The 10746-nt window shown below is 33.6% G+C and overlaps 1 long non-coding RNA gene across 1 annotated transcript in view; it reads right to left on the reverse strand.

Annotated features, from left to right (window-relative positions):
• LOC141379171 (uncharacterized) overlaps positions 1 to 7250 on the reverse strand; it is an 11574-nt gene extending 4324 nt beyond the window's left edge. Inside the window, exons 1-2 of the long non-coding RNA XR_012395214.1 lie at positions 6893 to 7250; positions 6446 to 6554 (exon numbers count right to left, since the gene is read on the reverse strand). This is a non-coding gene — a long non-coding RNA (uncharacterized lncRNA). The remainder of the gene's footprint in view (positions 1 to 6445; positions 6555 to 6892) is intronic.
• Between the last annotated feature and the right edge of the window lie 3496 nt (positions 7251 to 10746).

Below are 10746 nucleotides of genomic sequence, written 5' to 3' on the forward strand. Positions count from 1 at the left end.
AAAAATGTATTATTATGTTGGCTGATTAAGGTATTTCTGGAAACTATGGTATGTTTTTGGGCTGTTTTATGAATAGAAAAGTTAAGGCATAATTTATTTAAAATCAAGTTTTTGTAACATTTTAAATGCTATTAATTATTAGTTTAATGCATTCTTTCTCGTGACGCAGTGGTGCAGTAGGTAGTGCTGTCGCTTCACAGCAAGAAGTTCACTGGTTTGAGCCTTGGCTGGGTCAGTTTGTGTTTCTGGGTGGAGTTTGCATGCATACGTTTATGTGGGTTTCCTCTGGGTGCTCCGGTTCCCCCACAGTCCAAAGACTGTGTGAATGAGTGTATGTGGCTGTTTCCCAGAGATGGGTTGCGTCTGGAAGGGCATTCGCTGCGTAAAAACCTGCTGGATAAGTTGGTGGTTCATTCCAGTGTGGTGATCCTGGATTAATAAAGGGACTAAGCTGAAAAGAAAATGAATGAATGAATGAATACATTCGTTCTGAATAAAAGTATTTTGTTTTGTTAAAAAGCTAGATTTTGAATCATGGTGTATATAATTAAATATCCTGACTGAGTGAAAATGAAGAGTTTATTAATAACCCATAACTTTTAGTCATTTTCATACATCATATTTTTATGTTGTGTACAGAAGAGTACAACTGCAAAAAAACATGATTTATGAAAATGACCAAAAACAAGTTATGGGTTATTAATAAACTCGTTATTTTTACTCAGTCAGGTGATATTTAATTAGTTCAAAATGCTGTCTAAAAACACTTCAAATATATATCAATGAATAATTAGCATTAAATGATTAATAGTCAATAAAAAATCATGAGATTAACATGAGATTTTATTATTTAATTATTTTTAAGGTATCTGTGTGGTAGCCTCTATTTTTTTACTCCTTTGACTTTAATCGTCTTCACCTTTTATCCTCCATACATCTTTAACATAGAATTGTTTTTGCCATTTGAAGATTTCGATAGAGGTTCCCATTAAATTATTATTATGCAAATTTAATACTTCCTCTCAAAATTTTTAAGATTTCAACACAAACCCAACTTCCCAACTTCATTTAACATTTTATTGCAAATCAGGTTGGGTCGGGTCGGGTCAAGGTCAGTTAGTTCCCAAATATCAAGTTTTATTTGTTCTCTTATCTATTTTCTGTTGTAAAACATATTTGTGTTAGTGGTTACACTGATATGTATATACACAATGCTCAGCATAAATGAGTACACCTCCATTTGGAAAAAAATATTGTTATCTATTTCTCAGTGAATATAGGTAATATCTTTTGTAGCATTTAAACGAAACATTTTTATTAAAAAGTTATATCTATTAAAATAATAAATAATAATGCAATATTATTATAGATATTATAGAATATCATAGATAATGCATTTAAATTCATGCGAAATTAAAACTACTAAATTGTACAAAAACTTAACTTGATAATTTTTTTTAATGATTTTCTTGATTTTTCCTGTTTCTTAAAAATAAATTATATATATATATATATATTTTTTTTTACATATTAGTTTGGTTGTACTTATTTTTTGACTGTGGTTTTGGACTGTGGAAGTTGAAGTTTTTTTGTTAGATTAGTTCCAGTTTTGGCTTTAGTTCCGACTAATCATTCAGTCATTTATTCATTTTCTTTTCGGCTTAGTGCCTTTATTAATCAGGGGTCGCCACAGCGGAATGAACCCACAACTTATCCAGCATGTGTTTTACGCACCGGATGCCCTTCCAGACGCAACCCATCACTGGGAAACATCCATACACTCCCATTCACGCATACAATACGGACAATTTAGATACCCAATTCACCTACACTGTAAAACCCAAAAAGTTAAGGTAACTAAAACCTTTTGAGGAAATTGATTGCTACAAAGCGTTTAACTTACTCCATTTAATTTGAAGTAATGAGGTATTTAATTAACTCATCACTTTGAACACTGAGTTTAAACTCTTTAAATGAGTAAAATTAACTTTCAGTGCATTTTGAGTTAACTACACTCAATTCAATTTATAAAGTGGACTGTTGGGTTTTACAGTGTATAACATGCAAACTCCACACAGAAATGCCAACTGACCCAGCCGAGGCTTGAACCAGCAACCTTCTTGCTGTGAGGTGACAGTGCTAACCACTGTGCCACCTTGCTGCACCTGACTAATCATAATGCATTATTATTTTTAAGCATCCTATAGAAAATATTCACTTAAAAGAGAAATCTATGATGGGTGTACTCATTTATTCTGAGTTCTGTATATATGATAAGTTACATTAAAAGGCTTAACAAGGTTAATAAGGTGAACTAGGCAGGTTAGGGTAATTAGTCAAGTTATTGTATAACGATGGTTTATTGTTAACGAGGGTAAAGGGGCTAATAGCTCTAGATTAATAGATAATAGCTCATAGCTCTGTTAAAAATCATTTGGGAAATATTTAAAAAAGAAAATCAAAATCAAAAGGGGGCTAATAATTCTGACTTCAACTATATATATATATATATATATATATATATATATATATATATATATATATATATATATATATATATATATATATATATATATATATAAAGTTTTAAATAAAGTCTGTGATGCTCAAATCTTTATTTATTTCATCAAAAACTTAAACTCTTAATGGTCTTTTTTCCCAGCTCACTTTATTTTTTGCCATTTATTTAGAATAAAAACTTTATTAAATACTTTCATATGTGCTGTTTATTCACATTTGTTTTTATATATGCATATGGACAAGTTTCAACCAAAACTGCAGACTTTATGACTCATGACTTAAACGACAGGTCAAGTTTTATTGTCAAGATCATAAAAATATCAATTTGTCATCATAAGAAAACATTCATGACAAGATCTTAAGATCACAAAGCTGGCAGGCTAAATAAAGAGAAGAACAGTGTAAATATATGGGTATTAGAAACAGCATGCTTTACTCAATGTGTTGTTTTACAGTTGCTTTCAAATATTTTGTTAAATGTTGACATTTCTGAGTGACTTTAAACCAAATGCTTTTCTTGTATTTCTAGCAAAATTATAATCTGATAATATAGAAATTGATTTTCTTTAGGCTGTAATGGATGGTAGCATGTGGTATTTATTATTACCGCAACAAAACGTGGTAGAAGTTAGTTTGTCCAAAACTGTTCCTCTTTTACAAGGTCTCATCATTTTGTTATGTTCACATTATCAAGTGTGCAAAATCTCTGTAGATTTATTATGGAGTTATTATAGAGGCACCTTGTGGTCAAAAATTGTAATTACACCCCTTTTAACAGCTTTTTATGATTTGTCGTCTATTTCCTTGTTATCCTGGGTAAGATCATCTCGTGTCAGATGTAAATTTTTTTGGACCAACTTCTCTGACTGCATTCAATGGAAGAGAGCATGGTTATTACCCTAAAAATTCAGCATATCCAACAAAATAAGGGAAATACATTTTAAGATATTGCATAAAGTTTATCGTACAAATTCCCAAATTGCTAATTATTTTGAAATATCTAATTTGTGTACTTTCTGCAATATACATGAAGAGACTTTATTTCACTTATTCTATAGTTGCTCTCACATTAAACATCTTTGGAATGACATTATTTTTTTATTTATCATCCATTTTTAAGTATAATTTAAATTTGTCTATAAAAGATATATTTCTGTATTTCTCGGATGATGATCATGCTCTCGATCTTATTGTAAATTTTTTTGTGTTACTCTGTAAATTTTTTATACACAAAAATAAGTTTCTAAAAACAATAGCTATTTTTAATACTTTCCTTTGTTGAATCTCTTAAGCTTATTAATAATAATAAGAATAATAAGTTTCTTAAAGCTTATGACAATCTTTTTTCTTAATGATTGAGGCTGTTTATTTTTTTTTCTCTGTCTTCTTTCTTATTTTATGTTATTGTATTTTCTATTCAATGCAGTGATGTTATTATTCTTGTATTCAATAAATAAATAAATAAAAAAGATACCGCCAATGACAAATATATATATATATATATATAAAAAGATCATCTCGTGTCTCCTCCATATATCAGTCTGTGTCTCCAATCTTTAACCGCAAGAGGGCGCTACAGAACCACTATATATGACTGCTGTTTGTTGAGATCTAGTTTGTTTTTCACAATACAACAGGTCATTTGCTGTTTATTGACAGAAAGGTACACTTTTAGGTATGTGAGTGCTTGTATTAGCATTAATGTTGTAATAATTTTCTGTGTTTCTTTTGCAGTGTTTGCACACATTGACACTTGTCTGGATGGCTGGTTTTCTGAACTGACACTGTGCAGGATGGAAAGATGCTGCCTGAGCCAAAAGAGGCTGGATGGAGGCCACGGTGACTCTGAGGAACCAGTGTCCCGTCTGAACCCACACACATGAACATGAGGTACTGCTTATGTGTAGAATTGTTGTGTGAGAGAGATGTTGTGTTTAGCAGGTATACAGAGCAGTGGACATTATATGAAGATGTCTGATCACCGTAAATGTGCAGATTACTTGTCAGAAGGAATGCTGTGAGATGACAGCACTACCCACTGCGAATAATGCATGCATGATATAGCATTTCTTTACTGAATGAATATCTGATACCTAAATTCTCAGTTTAAGGAATGAGCTTGGCGTTATATCCAATTTGATATTTTATATTTCAGACAGAACAGTTTAGATTTTATCAGGCTTGACATAAAAATAATTATCCACTTATAAGCCCAAAATGTAACATTACTGCATCATAGGACTTGTAGGTCATCTTGGACAAAAGCGTCTGCTAAATGACTAAATGTAAATGTATATTAAGACCTAATAACAGTACAGATAATAAAAAAATATATTGTGTTTGGGGCCATTTCAAAAAAAAAAAAAAAAAAAAAATATATATATATATATATATATATATATATATATATATATATATATATATATATATATATATATACAATTGATGTCAGAATTCTTAGCTCCCCTTTGATTTTCTTTTGTAAATATTTCTACAAAGCAAGGAAATTTTCACAGTATGTCTGATAAAAGTTTTTCTTAATAAGAGCAGTTATTAATTTTTTAATATGGTTTTATTTATATGGACCATTTTAAGGTCAAGGGCGACGCAGTGAAGCAGTAGGTTGTGCTCAGGGCGGGCACATCCATAGAGACGACCTAGGCGGCCGCCTAGGGCGGCAGAATAGAGAGGGCGGTGTCCGCGATACTACCCTCACCACCTGCGCCCTCCTAATATCCGCGACTAATAGAGAGGGCGGCGTCCCAGACACTACCCTCACCACCCGCGCCCTCAGTTATATCCACGACTAATAGAGAGGGCGGTGTCCGCGACACGACCCTCACCACCCGCGCCCTCAGTTCGCTTCTAGGGCGGCAGGATAGAGAGGGCGGCGTCCGCGACACTACCCTCACCACCTGCGCCCTCCTAATATCCGCGAATAATAGAGAGGGTGGTGTCCGCGACAATATCCTCACCACCCGCACCCTCAGTTTTTATCCGCGTCTAGGACGATAGAATAGAGAGGGCGGCGTCCCCAACACTACCCTCACCACCTGCACCCTTCGTTATATCCGCGTCTAGGGCGACAGAATATAGAGGGTTGGGGTTGAGGGCGGCGTGACCGTCCTTTGCCTAGAACGACAGTTCAGCTTGCTCCGGCCCTGGTTGTCCTGTCGCCTCACAGAAAGAAGGTCGCAGGTTCGAGCCTTGACTGGTTCAGTTGGCTTTTCTGTGTGGAGTTTGCATGTTCTCCCTGCGTTTGCATGGGTTTCCTCCGGGTGCTCCGGCTTCCCCCACATTCCAAAGACATGCGGTACAGGTGAATTGGGTAGGCTAAATTGTCCGTAGTGTAGTACATATGCTGGATAAGTTGACGGTTATTATGAGTTATTAAAGCTATTATGATTAGAAATGTGTTGAAAAAACTCTTCTTTCCATTAAACAGAAATTGAGGACAAAAATAAACAGGGGGGCTAATAATTCAGGGGGGCTTTATACTGTATATTTTTTTCTTTAACTTCCTCAAATTACTTTCAACTAAGAATTAATCTAGTCATTCTATTCTATTCTATTCTATTCTATTCTATTCTATTCTATTCTATTCTATTCAGCTTTTAAAGGCCACACATGTGGATGTATCTAGTCAATTTAGAATAATCTTTTCTTTTTTATTCTATTTTACTCTCAAAGGCCACACATGTGGCTGTACAGAATGTAGTCAATTTAAAATACTCTTTTCTATTCTACTTTCAAAGGCCTTACAAATGGACAACAGAGGCTCATTTTAAAAAAGTAGCCCTATATTCATTACTGGAGATTGTGAATGTAGCCAAAAGTACGTATGGCTGGATTTTCGTCTTTAAAGCGAATGCTTAGGGGCGGTATGACGCTGTTCCTTTTTTATGCTTACCAGCTGACCGCTTACCTCCATATAGACGGCTTTCCGGCTGTTACCAGTTTGTCCAGTAGCTCAGCATGTACGTCGGCAGACTTGAGACACAAAGAGGAGTTGACCTCGACGATGAGGTTTGAGTCTGGCGAAGAACAGTTCCAGAAAGTCGGTAAGACAAAAACAGAAGGCAAAATATTTTAGAAATAAGTAAATAACAATAATAATTTCTTTATCTGGATTGCTTTATAAAACTGCCGGTTGGTTTTAGGGAAGTGGGTGGGCGGGTTAATTGGTGCTTTTGAAAATACTATTGGTTGGGTTTTGGGTAAGTCAGTCCTTCTGTTATTTGACAGCGGTCTCTGGTGTATTTACGCTAGAACAGCGGGTACAAATGGCGAGTGAAATTTGAGATCTCAAAAACATACACAGCCACCTCTAGTGCATTCGTGAAAACAAAACTGCAAAAAAAAAAAACCATACCTCTGGGGTACCCAGGCTCCTTTCAGATTCAGCATGTGGATATACCTAGTCAATTAAGAATATTCTATTCTATTCTACTCTACTTCAAACTCCACGCATGTGAATGTATCTAGTCAATTTTGCAGGTGAGGCTTTGCATGTCATTGCCCTACACCAGCAATAAGAGCCTGTTCTTCCAACAGAAACACATTGAAGTCCCTCCTGTCAGAGGCCAAAAGCTCCAGCTGCAGACGCTCAGCACTAACTCACACGAGGAGCCAACATCCAGACTTCAGCCCCTACAGTGCCTCTCTCTTGCGGCTAGGAAAAGGCTCCGCGCCTCTCCATTATCATTGCAGTCAGGCAATCTGGTTGGCACTTTCAGCGGTCAGTTACCCACCCGCAACGGCAGGATTTTATCCCACAACATGTGAGAGCATGAGATAATCCTCCGCCCGTCCAGTTATGACTGTACACGCGGCCCTACGCCAATGCACTACATGCTGAAGCTCCAGCCATACGTCATGTTCTGCTGGGTTTTTTTTCCTCCTACAATTTTCTGTAAATGCAGTGTTTGACTGATGGTCTGTGGCGAAGTTTCAGTGAATGTACTTAGTCATGCCTGAAGCTGCATGGTTTACATTTTCACACTATAAGAGGTTGCATTTTTCCATTCCTCTGCGCTACTTTCCCATTGTTTTTGGGTTAGGCAGAATTTGTAGTGTTTCAAGTTCCACACGTTTTGAGATCTCACATTTTTTTCCCAAATGCACAGCCCACGTCTCACCTTTTTCAGCTAGAAAATATGTTGTAAATACCCCCTAACCCTGCTCTAAAATGTGCACAAGAGACAAACATACATAAACTAAATATTTTATTAGATTAACAAAATCCATCAAAAACCAATCAAACCTGTTAAAAAGTTCAAAAGAAAAGCTGCATCCATTGTGACATTTTTCAGATCTTTTTGCACTTGTCTGAAAAATATTACAACAGGCACCTCCATGTCAAAACCACATCAAACTGACATCTAACATTGCCATCAAAAATTGATCATAGGACAGTCCTTTAACCGTTTTTTGATGCCAGTGTTAGATGTCAGTTTGGTCGTTTTGACATTAAGGTAGTTTACATGCATTGTAGAGAAACAAAATCCAGTGTAAATTTGTAATTTCCTTTAGATTTGAATACTTTTTTGTCGTTATTTTAATGTTTGATGTGAGGCTTGATGTCAATTTGATGCTTTTGATCCTTATTTTTCCGGATTTAGATGTTTTAATTGTCATAGTTTCTAAAACTCTCTTTTTTCCTTTTCTTTTGCTGCTAGTTCAGGATGAATCTAATGGAGTCTTTGTTTGCCTTCACTTGGTCTACATAGCATCATGAAGGTAAAATATGTGTAACAACTTTGTCAGCAGAGCACATAGAGATATTAAAAAGCAAAAGTTGACAGACATGTAGAAAATCTTATGTTTTACTAAATGCATTGATTAGACAAACGTTCTCAATCATGCTGGGTTGTTTCAACATAAAGTTTTGTAAAAAATGAACAAACCTAGCAACTGGGTAAAATTTTGATTAAAATCTTATCGACCAGTTGGCTTTTTCCATGTTTACCCAAGTTTTGTTGAAACAGTTTTTTAAATGAGAGGGATTGCTCATCATTTACTCATTATTGACTTCTTTCACACCAGTTTGAGTTTTTATTTCTGTTGAGAATGAAAGATTTGAACCTGTAAGCGTTAAATTTCATAATATTTGTTTTTCCCACTATGGATATCAATGGTTACATGATTCCAACATTGTTTAATACATATTCTTTTGTGTTCAACAACAGCATCAGCAACAACAAAACCAAAACTGGTTTGGAACAAGTCAAGGATGAGTAAATGATATATATAATATATATATATATATATATATATATATATATATATATATATATATATATATATATATATATATATATATATATATATATATTATTAGCCCCGCTGATCTATTAGCCCCCCCTTTTTAATAACTAATTTCTAATAACTGATTTATTTTATCTTTGCCATGATGACAGTAAATAATATTTAACTAGATATTTTTCAAGACACTTCTATACAGCTTAAAGTGACATTTAAAGGCTTAACCTGGTTAATTAGGTTAACTAGGCAGGTTGGGTTAAATAGCCAAATTATTGTACAATGATGGTTTATTCTGTAGACTATCGAGAAAAAAAAATAGCTTAAAGGGTCCCAAAAAAGTTTTTTAAAAAATTAAAAACTGCTTTTATTCTAGCTGAAATAAAACAAATAAGACTTTTTCCAGAAGACAAAGTATTATCAGACATACTGTAAAAATTGCCTTGCTCTGTTAAACATCATTTAGGAAATATATATAAAAACAAACAAACAAATAAAAAAAAATTAATAATAATAAGGTGAGCTAATCATTTTTGCTTAAATGGTATGTGTGTGTGTGTACATACAATAGTATATAGTATAATATATACTACCAAACAAAAAGTTTGGGGTCAGTTTTTTGTGTGATAATTCTGTTCATCAAGGTGCCATTTATTAAGCGTAAAAAACTGTTAAATTGTTAAATACTCATTTATTAAATATTTATTTCTTACTTATTATGTTTAGTTTCAAATGAACTTATTACTCCAGTCACTATTGCTTTTATTACTATTACCATTAATAATAACTATATGAAAAATAATAGTAATAACAATAATAATTAATATTAGAGTGATTTCTATATGATCATGCGACTCTGAAGACTGAAGTAATGAAGCTGAAAATGAATCTTTAAAATCATTGGAATAAATTATTAAATTAAATTATAAATTACTTTTGAATCTTTATTTTATAGTGCAATAACATTTTACTTTTTTAAAAAAAGAGAAGCTTATTTTAAAACATTTAAAAATCCCACAGACCCCAAAGTTTTGACCAATAGTGTATATATATATGGTGAACTATCCCTTTAAGTAGGAGAAGATGTAGCACAATAGGTCAGTAAATGGGAGAAATGATTAGCTCAGTATCGCAACTGTAACAGATGTCAAGCCTTTCAGTTACTAGAGGCAATCATGCTTTTGAAAGAGGAATTGCCTTTTTTTCTACAGCATGAGCTCGACTAGATGGAAAAATACAGTTTTGTAACAAACCTGAGATTTTGGTCTTTCCCCTTCAAGAACACAGGATTATTAGCCACCCTAAATATTAGCCACTTTGTTTATTTTTTTCCCAATCTCTGTTTAACGGAGAGCAGATTTTTTTCAACTAATTTGTAAACACAATAGTTTTAATAACTAATTTCTAATAAATGATTCAATTTATCTTTGCCATGAAGACAGTAAATAATATTTTACTAGATATTTTTCAAGACACTTCTATACAGCTTAAAGTGACATTTAAAGGCTTGACTGGGTTAATAAGGTTAACTAGGCAGGTTAGGGTAATTAGGCAAATTATTGTATAATGATGCTTTGTTTTGTATAGACTATATCTGTAAAATAATAATTTATTTAATAATTTTAATAATTTTAAGTTTAATAATTCTGACTTTAACTGTAAATAACCATTTTGTACATTAAAATATATATATATTGCTTGGAGCCATTACCAAGATAGCTGTGTTGTCAACTGACTTGCGTCGGACTTTGGCTAGATTTTATTTTTGACACAGTGCTGCTTTTTAAAAACCTTTCAGACTGACTCCATTTCTAAATACAGCTGAAAACCAACTTATACAGAAAGAGAGAGGAAGGAACAAACATAGTCCCTAGATGGGATGACTAGAGTGTAGATGCAAAGTATAGATGAATTACATAAGTGCGTTTGCGTGTGCAGAAATGATTTACTTTGCTCACATCAAGC

Source organism: Danio rerio, chromosome 19, assembly GCF_049306965.1.
Source record: "Danio rerio strain Tuebingen ecotype United States chromosome 19, GRCz12tu, whole genome shotgun sequence".
Lineage (NCBI taxonomy): Eukaryota > Metazoa > Chordata > Actinopteri > Cypriniformes > Danionidae > Danio > Danio rerio.